Below are 15,827 nucleotides of genomic sequence, written 5' to 3' on the forward strand. Positions count from 1 at the left end.
TTCCCAAATTTCTTTGATTAAAGCTTGTTATCTTCACTTGAGAAGAAGATTGAGGAAGGAAAAAAAGGAAGAAAAAGGAAGAAATTGAAGAAGTAGAGATCAAACAAAGGTTAGTACTTAAACTTGACATCTTTTATTAAATTTTCATGTTCTTAGTTAAGTTAACCTAGAATTGAACTTAAATCAAAAGAAAATTATCATTGTGGGACTGAATGGGATTTTCGGCCAACCTATAAGGGTATTGAAATTTCACGATTTTGATGGAATTGAGGTATTAGTTAAGTTGAATTGAGTGTATAGAGGTTGATTATAAACTTTAATTGCATTAGATTGCATAATTGTGTAATTAGGGTTCTTAACCTCTTGAAATTAGGAGAAAAATTGTAGGAAATGGTTAATTGATGCAAATGATCTTAATTGAGGTGAGAAATGGTCAATTAGGACCATTTGTGGTATGTTTGAATTGGTAGAAACCAAGTGCAATTCAGATTGGTTAGGGTCATTATTCTAGCAGCTTGACCTAGGTCTCTTTCAGAGACTAAAACTAAAAATTTACCAACTCAATTGGTGTGAAGCCAATTGGGAATGAAAATAAACAATAATGGCACATTTTTCATTCAGGAACAATGCCTAAAATGATATTAACATAGTAATGCACTACTATTGTACCAAAATGACCAAATAAATGTGTTTGTTCATTTGGCCATAACTTAGCTATACAGTCCAAATGACCTGATTTTTATGGCATTGGAAAGGTATAACATAGCACTACAACTTTAATGAAGAACACCAACTCAAATTCTGCCTATAACCCAGTCATTTTGCAACTTAAAATTAGTGTTCCAAAACTACGTAACTAAAGTAGGTGCCTGTAAATCAAGTTAGACCAATCCGCTAGCCATGTTCAAATAGCCATATCTTGGGCTACAAAACTCGAATATAGTGATTCAAAAGGGGATTAAAGCTATGACAATAAGGAACAACTTCTATGAAAAACACTTAGCCAAATTCCCACAACAACAAGATTAATGGAACAAAGTAAAACATGACATCAAAACTGAAAATTTGAAATTGTGCCTAGGAGACCTAAAAATTAAAGGGCCAATCAAGATCAACAAATTAAGCAACTAAAATGTGGTATGTGGGTGAAATTGAAATTCTCATACCTATTAAGCATAAGAAAGTTAACAATTTAACTTGAATAGTATTGTGAATAGTAACATCAAAATGCAAAATTCAAATAATATTAAATTAAGCATATTAGAGCTAGACATAAGTAATTGTGAATTTATTATACTTTATGAAACTACAACACTGTAAAATTGTGTGTTTCAGTTGAAAAGAATACAAGAAAAGAACCCGAGACATCGAGTCAAGGCCTAGAGGCGTCTCGCACAAGATTTGTGCACAATATAAAATTTTTCTGTAAATTCTCTTGACAATTTGTTTTGATGAATAAATTATGATTTATTTTTATTGCAAATTTGTGAATGAAATGAATATTATACTTTTGACCTAAATTATTAGAAATTTAGTTGTATTTGTTTGAATTGTCAATAAATGGTTAGTAAAATGTTAAGATAGTTTTGAAACCACAGTGTCATGACCATATATCTGAATGCCTCACTAGCATGCCTAGTGGGAGGAATTAGTTTTGAATTTTGAATTCTCTCCGCTCAAGTGTTGAGGTGTGTGCAAGTAGAGGAAGAAATTGAATGGGTACCCATAGTTTGAACTAGCTAGCCTTGAGATTCCTCATAAGCCTCCGCCTATTGAGATGAACATTATACGATGGCATGATATAATCAAGGTGTTTTTATGAAATCTATTTTGGGACTTTAGAAATGAGACTGCTTTGACTAAAATTATAAATTGTGTTTGTATTTGTTTTCATTTTCGCACTACAATTGAATAAACGTGATTTGATTTATGCATAAGATTTTTTTTAGTATGTTGTGCACCACTAAGTCATAGTACTCAGCGATAACTGTTTATTGCTGTCGCAGATAGAGAGACTAGTAGAGCAGCAGAGTGAGCTACTGAGGATTTCAGAGCTACCTTTGGACCTTTTGTCAGGTATAATTTTATACCCTGATTGTACATGTTTTTTTTGATATAATTGACTGTATGTACATTTGTAAAGCGGTTATGAGCAGTTGTACAGATTTTGTAATAATATTATTTTGAATTTTCTTATGTAATTTATACTGATGAATGTAAATTAATGTTTCTTGAATTGAATGTGAATGAAAACTATTTAGTATTATTTCTGAAATAATTGAGTTGAAAATTGATTTAAATTGTGGAGATTGGGGAAAATTATGTTGACTTGAGTTTTAATGGTGGTTGAGATTGGTTAAGTGTTATATTAGAAGTGTTTTCTACAGGTAAAATTTTTAGTTTTTCTCAATTACAGTCGGCACTTTGTTGAAATTTTTTGAAAATTTGCGGAAAAATAAAAATGGATAAAAATTTTACATAACTTTTAAACTTCAATTAAATATTTTTAATGCCTGCTAGAAATGCTCACCACTTTCAAAAGAAAGAAAATTTTTTAAAATCCCTTGTAGTATATTTAATGAGTTATCGGTAGATGGAGTCGATAAGGATTAGATATACTACGGGATCATGCTATGCCTTACAGAGGAATAAGGTGTGACAAATGTAATTAATTAAAATTATTGAAAACTTTTGGAGGAATGATAATTTAAAAGATTTTCAATTCAATTCTTTAAGATTAGTTCACCATCTTGAATTAGTTACCTCCAACCATAATCTTGCTCCTGCTGGTTCCCAGGCTGATAAACCACCATTTTTACTCTACAATATTTTATAAAATTTAGCTTATTGTTAATTTCTTTCTAAGAAGCATGCATGAGGAAGAAGCAAACAAAAATACTTTCTGAGGTTAATAAGATATAAACAAGCACTGTATTATTGCGACTAATCCATACCTGAAGAGAAAGTAATACATTGACAGAATCGTACAAGTTCTCAGGTTCCATTTTCTCACCAACAACTTGCGAGGGCATCATAGAGAAAAGCAGACAACACTATGAAACATATACGAGAACTTAATACTTTCTGAACTTGTTTGAAATATAATTTAAACTTTAAACAGAATTAACTACCTTCATACTTTCTGCAATGGAATCGGACACTTGCCATCCATGATCTTTATCGGAGAAAGTCCATGATCCTTCGGAGATATGACCAAACATACTTTTGAAGTCACCAGGAGGATTCTCGGTGACCTTCCAAATTTTAAGTCGGAACAGAGTAGAGAGACCGAAGTTATAATTTATGTCTTGATTCTACAAAGGAAGAACAGTTAAGGACATAAACTTGGAAACCTGAGAATTCTTTATAAAGTTGTGTCCTTCCTTAAGTGTAGGCCCTATTTCATCAGAAAGGTTGCTAGCAATCAAACCTTGGAGGACAAGACTTGTATCCCATACTTGACTGCCAAAACTCTGCAGATAAATTCAGCACTTTATCCTATTTGTATGCTATTTGTTACACAATAATCAAGTGCTTTGAAGACAACTATTAGGCACAAAGGGAGTTTAAATACGTAGATATACAAACAAAACTAAGAAAAGAATCGTCCATATTGAACGAACCCTTATTTGTTTTTATCTTCATCTTCTTTCTAAGAACTCTTCATTGAACAAATCCTTTTATGACTTATTAGTATTTAATTTTCTTTCCCTATCACAACTGATACAATAATATTTTTGGCCCTTTGAACATAATTTTACAACACTAAAACCTTGGAATCTCGCGTGCTCTTGATAAAACTCAAACATGTTGTCCACACCTAGAAACCACATACCTGGTCGTGGACTCGCTCTACAGAATTACGTTGAACATACTCGACAAAATTCCTTCCTTGCATACCTTCATCCATGGTAGTTTCACTCATGTCGAAACCTTCAACGCTCTTCATCATCGCCTTGATAAAAATATGAAGACCATCCTCCATGGGTTCACTTCCTCAGTTCCTGCATTCATGGAGTTTTCATTTATGATAGTATCTTCATCAACTGTGTTATCTTCTTCATTGAAAATATTGTCATCTTCACTATATACGAATACATCAGCAACTACCCTTCTACGCATTACTTCGTTTGTCACTTCCATCTTCAAAGAGTTATATGAATCAACAGATTCAAAACAAGATTATTATTCTTTTAGTAGTTCCATTTAAGATTATTTCATTCTAATAGGTTACTTTTATTGTAATATTAATTAAACTTTTTTTTATTTAATGCAAAACGACAGCTGGCTTTGTTAATTATTCTTTTAGAATTATCACAAGCAATATTTATGAGTTAGCTGGTAAATTATTTAACTTTAATGAGCAACAATGGCACCAAGTTTGGTTCACCATTTTCCCTCCCAATATTCCTTCCATTCATATAAAGGGTGAGTTAGACAATTTATATCCATTTGTGCCATTTGTGACATTTTTTTTTTTTTGCGTCAAAAAGCATTTCTGATTACAATATACTGTTTGCTTCCACCCTTTTTTTTTCTTATTCCCATTTCCGATGCATTGTAGGTCCAAGGAACAAGACATTTTCAATTCTGCTGGTTTAATATACGCAACAGTCCTCTTCCATGGGATACAAAATGCATCAACTGTGCAGCCAGCAGTCGCAGTTGAAAGAACTGTCTTCTATAGAGAAAGAGCTGCAGGGATGTATTCAGCTTTGCCCTATGCACATGCGCAGGTAATAAGTTATTACATATTTTAAGAAATTTTTACCATGGAGAATGTTCCGAATCTTTATACCAACCTCATCTTTTGAAACAGATCCTGGTTGAGATTCCATACATTTTCGCACAAACGGTTGTAAATGCTCTTATCACATATGCAATGATCGGATTCGAATGGACTGCTGCTAAGTTCTTTCGGTATCTGTTCATGTACTTCACATAACTGTGCTTCACCTGCTATGGAATGATGGCCGTCGCCGTGACACCAAACCTCCACATTGGATCCATAATTTCTTCAGCATTTTATGTAATATGGAACGTCTTTTCAGGTTTCGTCATCCCTGGAAGTGTGAGAGTTAACCACCCCTAATTCTCTGAAATTCTCACCGTTTCTGTTTTGTATATGGAGTTATCCTGTGGACTAAACCATTTCTCTGATCTGTGTATAACAGAGGATGCCTGTGTGGTCGAGATGCTACTATCAGGGATGTCCGGGAAATTGACCGTATAGGGGTAAGTTAGATACAAAAATTACTAAAATTGGGTACTGTATGAAAAAAAGTCAAGAGTCTAAAAACGTTAGTACCAGTAGTGTTTTAATGTCCAAAACGCTATTAATAATAGCGTTCATACAAACGGCATCCAAATTAAAAAAATAAATAAAAAAAAAAGCTGAACGCTATTATAAGTAGCGTTTAGCTTTTGTTTTAATTTTTTTAATATTTTAAATAAAAATTAAATATTATTTTAATAAATAATAGTTTAATAATTAAAATTATATATTATAATTTTTTATTATAAAAAATTATTTTTCAATTTAAAATTAAATTAAAAAAATATAAAAAATTTGTAATGTAATTTAATTTTAATTTTTAATTTAATTTAATTTTTAATTGAAAAATAATTTTAATTTTTTATTTAATTAAAAATATTATTTTAATAAATAAAATCATAATATTTAATATTATATATTATCATATTTTTATTATAAAATATTATTTTTTAATTTAAAATTAAATTAAAATTTAATAAAATAAAAAATAAAAAAAATAATTAAAAAATTTAAAAAAAGTTGGACACTACCATAAGTAGCGTCCAATTTTTCTTTTAATTTTTAAATAAAACATATATATTATTTTAATAAATAAAATTATAATATTTAATAATATATATTATAAATATTATTTTTAATTTAAAATTAAATTAAAATTTAAAGAAATAAAAATTAAAATTAAAAAAATAAATAATAAATAATAATTATTATTAATAAAATAATTAAAAATTTTAAAAAGCGTTAAACTTTTTTTAAAATTTTTTAATTATTTATTTTTTTAATTTTAATTTTTAATTTTATTAAATTTTAATTTAATTTTAAATAAAAAATAATATTTATAATAAAAATTTAAAATACATAATATTAAATATTATAATTTTATTTATTAAAATAATATTTTTAATTTATTTAAAATATAAATAAAATAATTAAAAATTAAAAAAAAAATTGGACGCTGCGTCCAATTTTTCTTAAATTTTTTAATTATTTATTATTTATTTTTTATTTTATTAAATTTTAATTTAATTTTAAATTAAAAAATAATATTTATAATAAAAATATTATAATATATATTATTAAATATTATAATTTTATTTATTAAAATAATATTTATATTTTATTTAAAATATAAATAAAATAATTAAAAATTAAAAGAAAAATTGGACGCTGCTATTTTTTTTAAATTATTTATTTTTTATTTTTTATTTTATTAAATTTTAATTTAATTTTAAATTAAAAAATAATATTTATAATAAAAATATTATAATATATATTATTAAATATTATAATTTTATTTATTAAAATAATATTTATATTTTATTTAAAATATAAATAAAATAATTAAAAATTAAAAAAAAATTAGACGCTACTTAATCCAATTTTTCTTAAACTTTTTAATTATTTATTTTTTATTTTATTAAATTTTAATTTAATTTTAAATTAAAAAATAATATTTATAATAAAAATATTATGATATATATTATTAAATATTATAATTTTATTTATTAAAATAATATTTATATTTTATTTAAAATATAAATAAAATAATTAAAAATTAAAAAAAAATTAGACACTACTTATAATAGCGTCCAATTTTTCTTAAGTTTTTTAATTATTTTTTTTTTATTTTATTAAATTTTAATTTAATTTTAAATTAAAAAATAATATTTATAATGAAAATGTTATAATATATATTATTAAATATTATAATTTTATTTATTAAAATAATATTTATATTTTATTTAAAATATAAACTAAAATAATTAAAAATTAAAAAAAAAAGGTTGAACGCTACTATAAATAGTGTCCAACCTTTAAAATTTTTTTTAATTAATTTTTTATTATCTAAAGGGAAGCTGAACGCTATTTTGAATAGCGTCCAGCTTTCCTTTCAAACTTTTCGTCCAGACGTTATTTATAATATCGTCCGAATCTTAAAAACGCTATTAAAGTTAGCGTCACATACTCAGCCCGTTCACCCATTTTTTTTGTAATTAATTTTAAACTCACCTGTTTTAGGTAATTTTCGTTTTTGATTACCCCTTTTTTCTAATTAACCCGGGATGTCCAATGTCATGGACCTTGTATCGATTAATTGCATCCCAGTTTGCAGACATGAAGGATACTCTTGAAGGTGGCCAAACAGTGGAACAATTCGTGAGAGATTATTATGGCATCAAACATGACTTTCCGGGAGTGGTTGCAGCTGTGATTCTTGGATTTACATTCCTATTTGCATTTACTTTTGCTGTTTCTATTAGGCCCTTTAATTTCCAGAGGAGATTGGAGGGCCAAAAAAAATATCATGTATCATTTTCTTAGAGAACTTTCATTTTTTTATTTCGAAATAGTAATATATATGCACCCGTTAGGCATCATCAGTTAGTAGTGATGCTAATAAGCATCATTAGTTACTAGTGATGCTAATAAGCATCATTGTCATGTATGAAAATCGTGATCGGTAAAGCAATGTACCGAAAAATAAGGTGCAATTTAGGTTGATTACCCTGATATCAACCATAAATCATAATTCATCTATTATTACAAAGCAGCGAACACATTTGATTCAAATGCCCATTTATTAATCAGCAGGCTTCTTGATTCGGTGTTGGAACCACTCATAATCCCTGATTGATTTCATATATTTTTGGAAGGTAATGGCACCTGCCTCCGATATTCTGCCAAAGCCCACATGGGGAAAATATTCCTAAATAATGCATAGTGTAGCATGCAATTCCTCATGAATGATCCTGAGAGCTCCTGCCGTAAATGTAAATGTAAGCAAATCATCAGTTTTATATTGGTAAGATTCAAATCCAGACATCCATTCCTAAAGTGATCTCACTTTATCACTGGAGTCGAGCACAAGTAGTTAGACAATGGACGTATATAGCAAATTCAAACACTATTCCAGGCACAACAAAATTGTAAGCTTATAGAGTTTAGTTATTGATTAACGGTTCCGGATTTTTTTTTTTGTTTTGAAGTTTGCGGAGCAATAGGAGATACCTGCTGTGGAAAATCACCGAGTTCTGTTTGAGAATTGATTAATAACTTTGCAGCACGATGAAGGGGTGTAGGGTCTCTCTTTGCCTTGTTTACAAGAAAAGTTTGAACAACTTTGAATGAAAAAAGCAATCATGTAACTATAGGAGTATGTTAATTTGATTTGTAAACTAACCTGTCCTCCATGAATCAAACCCATTAAAGCCCATGCTGTCTGAACCAAATTGGATTGATCACCCTCAGAAGGAACATAAACCTGTATTCAAATCAATAAGCCAAAGTACACGTGGATGGAACTTATATAATGAAGAAACACCCAGCTAACTATTATGTAAGATATCTTTTTAGTAATACGGTTGAGCGTCTGTCGTCTTATAGTGCATGAGATCAGAAGCTCAAAAATTCTGATAAATAGACATTCATTGCCTTCCAAGATACTAAAAAAGTGTGTGTGTATATATATATATATATATATATATATATATATATATAAACCAAGGCAATACCTTCTTTGGACATGAAAGGTAACTCTCTGCCCATCCACCATCATCTCTTTGTGATTTGAGTAGAAAATCAACACCTCTACGAATAGCAAGACAATTTTCATATGTTCTGCCAGAAGCAGCTAATCCTCCAAGTCCAAACCATGTCCCATAGGTGAAGCATATTCCCAATTTCCATACCTTTCATAATAGATATTTGTTATTTTTTGGGCTAACAAGATGAAAAAACCAAATTAACCATACCATGAACCATCAGGTTTTTGTATGTCTTCTATGAACCCTGCAGCACTTGCAATGGAATTTTCAATCTCTTCCTCCCTGTGCTCTGGGTATAACATTTTAAACAGAACTAATGCTTGGATTGATGATGAAGTGCACTCCACATACCTGAATCACTATTTTTATTAGTCTTCTAGGGAAATTAAGGTATCTATAGGCTATACCTAGAGGAAGAGGAAAGGTTTTAAGACTATTGTAGCTTTTTACAAATGAAAATGGTATAAGAACCTTACTCATGCTCAATTACAAGGTCCTCCATAAACTCCACAGGATTTAGCCACTAGTTGAAACAATTGGCACAGGTCAATCAATATATCATAATTTTATCAAACAACCATTCAAACAAATTAATACCTCTGGACCCTTTGGAAAAATACTTCAAACGCCATATTAAAAAATCAAACATATAAACTTCAAGTTAGGTAAGGATTCAAATTTTGGTTTCAATATCTCTCATAAAATGCAAGTAGCATTTTGAAGAAAGTTTTATTAATAAGTTTGGTTCACAGTGAATTAGTTACCTCCAACCATGATCTCGCTCCTGCTGGCTCCCAAGCTGAGAAACCACCATTTTTACTCTGCAATAGTTTGTAAAATTATGCAGGATGTTAATTTGTGAAAACTATGCAATAGCAAGGAGCAAATATAAGTGAATATGATAAAGGTGTTAGAATAATCTTTTTTTTTCTTGTTCAAAGGAAAGAGGAAAGGAATGACAGGATTAATTTGAATTTATGATTTCCTACACAAGAAGGCAAACATTGATCATTATACTATTAATCTAATGGTATTTTTTCAGTGCAACTAACCATTACCTGAAGGGAAAGTATTAGATTGACTGAATCATACATCTTCTCAGTTTCCATTTTCTCACCAACAATTTCAGGAGGCATCAATGAGAAAAGCAGGCAACACTATGGAAAACAATAAAATTTAGTTAACATAGAAATTATCATAATGCTTAATTCTCATCCTGTTTAAACTTTCACAAAAACAATATAATTACCTTGAAACTTTCTGCTGTGCAGTCAGAAACTTGCCATCCATGATCTTTATCAGAGAAGGTCCAAGCTCCTTTGGATGCATGACGAAACATTCTTTTGTAGTTGCCAGAAGGATTCTCAGTTAACTTTTGGAGTTGAATGGTATCAGAAAACAAAGAACAAAACAAAATAGTAAAAAAAAAATCACTTGTTATACATCATATTCTTGATGGTAAAAGAAGAAACCATTTTAGTTCATAAAATTGGAAACCTGAGAATTCTTGAGGAAGTTGTGCCCTTCCTTGAGTGTAGGTCCTATTTCATCAGAGAGATTGCTAGCAATCAAACCTTGGAGGGCAAGACTTGTATCCCATATTTGACTGCCAAAACTCTACAATTGAATTCAGCATAGTAATGTATTCTATTCTAACTTCTGGTATACTTCTTCTATTGGGATACTTTCAAAATAAAACATGCTAATAAATGTAAGCGTGAATTATGTACCAAACTGCATCTTTATTCCATCTTCTCCTACCCAAATGTAATCAGCTATCCTAGCAAGATGTTTCTTAAAAGCATCCCCATTGGGATCTTCAACCCAGCAAGCAAGCATACAAAGTGGCTGGTCCATTTGAATATGCAAGAATTCAAAGAATGAGAACCAATATATAGCAGACAAAAATTATTAGTAAGATATCCATAATATATTTCTTCTATCGAACCATAACTGAATTACCTTTTCGACGCATCCAATGGTAATGAATCGGCTGTTCTCATCTTCATAATGAATGTGATCCATCGTTATTTTGAGAGCCTTTTCTCTCAATTTGTTTAAGGGCCAACAGGTGAAAAGAGGCTCGCTAAAAGTGTAAAGAGCATCCCATATCAATTTTTGTATCATAGGATGGGGATAGTAGTTGTCTTCCTGCAATAACAATTCATTTTCGTATAATCACACACTATTTGTCTGAACAATTAATGGACTCAATAGTTGCCATGAACAAGAAAAAATGTTGTGAAATTACAGTTGCAGATCAATTCTTGAAAAGCAAAAGTGAACATTAGATCAAACTCTCACCTTTGCACATAAATGGCGCACGCTCTTCCAATTGATTTTGTGGTACGGTTCATTATAGATTTCTTCCTTATTTGTAAAATGAGAGGTGTGATTGGACCAACAAACCTCTTCCCATACAAGTACGACATAGGCATGTAAGTGATCCGACAGTAACAGAACATTTTTGCTGCAGTTATGAAATAATATATAAGGTGATTATGTAAGAAGATTAGAAGATCAGTTTCTCCTTATTCATATTAAACACTTAATCTTGTAAACCCAAAAGAATAATAATTAACATAAAAATGAAAACCTGGATGAAAGGGAAAAATAGTAGGAAAGACCCAAAACTCTGGGGGCATAGGGTTACTTCCATCCCACTCATACACACCAAGTATCTACAGCAGAGGAAATTTCTGACCATTTGGAACTAAATTAACTATAGTGAATCGATGTAATTAGAATTAATCTAGAGGACAAACAAATTCACTCTACCAACTGTAAATATGATCATACCGAAAGCCATGTCTTTCCCCAAGATGGTATAGCAATTGCCCCACCATGATCAAGAATCCATTTTCTCCCTCTTTCACAAGCATTTTCTTTGGCACAGTCTCCTTCTTCGCCAAGTATAAGCATACATACATAGCAGAGAACTGTACCAAACATTGTGCTCTCACCTTCAATGTGTATTCCCCATCCACCATCTTCATTCTGGAAGGCAGAAGTTCCACTTTTAAAATTCAGAACAAGAAAAAGGGTAGCTTCAAATTATGGAAAATCTTATTTCTTTTACATGCCAATGTTACCTGATGACAATATATGTAACGCAACATCTCTTTCCGATGCTCTGCAGAAAACACATCATTAAGATGTCCTGTAATGTACAGAGAAAAACCTGCAAGAAATGATGAGTTAGATAATGGATTTATAGTAATGCTAATAATTAGTAATCATAACGGAAATGGAGATTCAGAGAATAATCACCAAAGGAGGCAAAAAGAACAGTAGCCCTCCATTTTCTGCACACCAATGGCCATCACCGGCCTGCAAGGCTGAGAACAGGTGGACGCTCCTCCTTAAAGCCGCTGTAGCAGTTTCACTTGTGATTTCCTCGCCATCTTCAACCGTAACTTGAGGAATTGTTTGTTTAAACTTTTTCTCCCTTAGAAACTGTATTACAAGAAAAGAGGAAATGGTAAGGTTATCCACTGGATAAGTTGAAGCATTTAGGGCTGGATTAACATATGAATATAACTGTAGCCTATTGTTAGCGATAATTGATGATTAATAGCCGGTGATTGTTGTTTTATATTAAATATTTGATAAAATTATATTTAATTATTATTATTAATATATGAAATGATTGATATATATTATATAATTTATTTTATTATTTAAATAAATATTAAATTATAAATTTATTATATTATATTATTTATTTTATTATTAAATTAAATATATAATTATTAAATTAATATATTATATTATTTAAATAAATATATAATTATTAATCTTTATATTATATCATTTATTTTATTATTAAAATAAAAAAAAATAATTATTTTTTAAGATAATTAAATAATTTTAAAAATATAGATAAAATAATAAAATAATAATTATTATTATTAGAAAAATTTATAATTAATTTTAAGTTTTTGAATATAAATAAATATTTTATATTTTATGTTATTGATAAAAAATATTTTAATAAAGTTAAAATATATTAATTAAAATATTAAAATTATAAATAAAAAAAGTATTGATAATATTAATTTTTAAGTTAATAAAAAGGATAATATGATTAAAATAAAAAATAAAATCAGATTAATTATCATTGATGAGAAACACTCTAAAAATAGAGTGATATAAACCGCAGCTTGATGGGTATCATATCGCTTGCCCATCACCTATCACTCTATTTTTAAACTTACCAAACACCACGCTTTACATGTTTGGGTGTCTATCACTATCACCGCACTTAACAAGTAAATCAAATACTCCCTTAGTCTAAACCTAACAACCGAGATCTATTTGATTTAATTATTAGATATAATCAAGTATAATTATTTTATAATAATTAATAGTTAATTATAATTATTTAATAAAATTATGTGTAAATTATTAATATGTAAAATAATTAATAATATATATATAACTTTAAATAATTAATAGATAAAAAATTAATTTTATAACTAATAAATTTTAAAATAATAATATAACATAAATAAAAATCAAATTAACTACTAGTCAGAGAAATAAAAGCAGAATTAATACAAAGTGTATTTGTAAACAATATTTTTAATAAATTTACTAAACAGGTTCATCTATTTAAATGTTTATTTGTTGCCTTTAAAAATTAAATCAAATATCATCTAAATTATTATAAAAGGGTAAAATATGATGAACTAAATTATTAAAGCCTTCAACTCATTAATAATGAATTTAAATAAACGACTATTCTATTAAATATTAACAAAAATATAATTAAGAAAATAACTTTTTTCTCTTAAAAATAGACATTAAATTATAATTTTTATCATTACTTTAAAATCAACTTGTAAATTATCCTAAAATTTATAACATGTGTAACCATAACAATAATTTGTTTTTTTTCTTTGTTTTATTATTATTATTTCTTTTGAGGCTTGGCTCAATATGGTAGGCATACTATAACTTATTATATTTAATTTATTTTGTTCGTAAATGATTCATGTATATATTTCTGGCACGTAGATTATATATTTATTTTAGAGAAAAAAAATAATCCTTTAATTTTCCTTCTATCACATAATTAGTTTTTTTTATTAATATTTAAATAATTTACTGTTTGACCATTAAATATTACAATAGTTTATAATTTCATCTAAAATTTTATAGTTGTTTGCATTTTTTTTTATTTTTATCTCTTTCCACCTCTCTCCCTTATTTGTATTTCTCTCTCCCTCTATTCCATTTGTCTTTTTCCATCTATTCTATTTTTTCTGGCTGCCCTTCTCTTCCCCTTATTGCCTGCTTCCAGATTTGGAGACCTATTTATAGTTTGATGGCCCACCTTAGCACCTGCTTTTAGGTTGGACATAAGAGCATAATTCCATTTTTTTTTTTTGGTCATTTTCTTGCAGGCTTATGTAGATATGAGTATATCACTTATAAATTTTGAAATCTCTTGGTAATTTGTTTAATATCTAAATTTTAATGTTAGGCTTAAATTTCTAATAAAATTGATTAAGGGCTTGTTTGGATTAACTGTTGAATACAACTGATAGCTATTAGCTGATAGCTATTATCATAATGATAAATATAACCGATAAATGATAATACTGCTTTATATTAAGTGTTTGGTAAAATTATATTTTGTTGTTAGTGTTAATATGTGAAATGACTAATAATGGTATATATCATATAATTTATTTTATTATTTAAATAAATATAAAATTATAAATTTATTATATTATATTATTTATTTTATTATTAAATTAAATATATAATTATTAAATTAATATATTATATTATTTAAATAAATATATAATTATTAATCTTTTATATTATATCATTTATTTTATTATTGAAATAAGAAAATAATTATTTTTTTAAGATAATTAAATAATTTAAAAAATAAAGATAAAATAATAAAATAATTATTGATATTAATAGAAAAATTATAATTAATTTTAAGTTTTTGGATATAAATAAATATTTTATATTTTATGTTATTAATAAAAAATATTTTAACAAAATTGAAATACGTTAATTAAAATATTAAAATTATAAATAAAAAAATAAAAATATTAAAAATATTAATTTTTAAGTTAAATAAAAAAGGATAATATGATCAAAATAAAAAATAAAATCAGATCAACTATCAGCTGATGAGAAACAAATTTAAAAAATAAACCGCAAATCGCAATGATGGGTATCATATCAGTTGCCCATCAACTATCAGCTCTATTTTTTTAAGCTTGTCAAACACCATAATTTACCTGTTTGGATGTCTATCAGCTATCAACTGAACCCAACAGGTAAACCAAACACCCTCTTAAAGTTTTTTTTGGACGGTAGATGTGCGCCTGACGACCAGATACCCTCATGTTCCTCGTAGACACGGAATCACTCCCTCACGCCCCACATTGCGCGGAAAGAAATTCTTAAGTAGATAAGAGCCTACCACCACCTAGTTGCAGCAAATATGAGCTCAATTTTTATGAGTAATTTATAATTTTTATTTTTAATATAATTAAAAATTATATTAAATTAATAATAATGAATTGCACTATTTAATTTTAATAATAAAAAATATAAACAATTATTATTTATTAAAATTAATATTTTATTATATTATTTTTAAAAAATATTATATCTTTAAAATTTTATAAAGTATAATTTTTTTTATTAACCTCATAGATTATAAAATAATTCTTTAAAAATGATTATTGCTTAAATTTATATTATAAAATATACAAATTTCATAAAAATTAAAATTTTAATGAAATATACAATATATGCATATATATTGAAATATCATCAATTTAGTCAAATTTTTCAATAAGGGAAGGCAGTGGCATAAGAGAGCAAACTCTTGGCAGGCTTCTAGGATAGCGAGACTACCTAGGGTAGTGGAATGCGAGGCGCAGGAATGAATCGAATCATACATTGAAATGGGGGAACTAATCATTAGAGGCATCTTTTGGTGGAATGGCTTGGAGAGTTGGAAGAACTCCCTA

The 15,827-nt window shown here is 27.8% G+C and overlaps 2 pseudogenes; one reads left to right on the forward strand and one right to left on the reverse strand.

The window, feature by feature from the left end:
- The first annotated feature begins 4,369 nt into the window (after positions 1 to 4,369).
- LOC131183589 (pleiotropic drug resistance protein 1-like) lies at positions 4,370 to 7,597 on the forward strand (annotated as a pseudogene).
- Positions 7,598 to 7,757: 160 nt separating this feature from the next.
- Positions 7,758 to 11,629, reverse strand: LOC131183605 (lupeol synthase-like; annotated as a pseudogene).
- Positions 11,630 to 15,827: the final 4,198 nt, after the last annotated feature.

The sequence above is a fragment of the Hevea brasiliensis genome, chromosome 1 (assembly GCF_030052815.1).
Source record: "Hevea brasiliensis isolate MT/VB/25A 57/8 chromosome 1, ASM3005281v1, whole genome shotgun sequence".
Taxonomy (NCBI): Eukaryota; Viridiplantae; Streptophyta; class Magnoliopsida; order Malpighiales; family Euphorbiaceae; genus Hevea; species Hevea brasiliensis.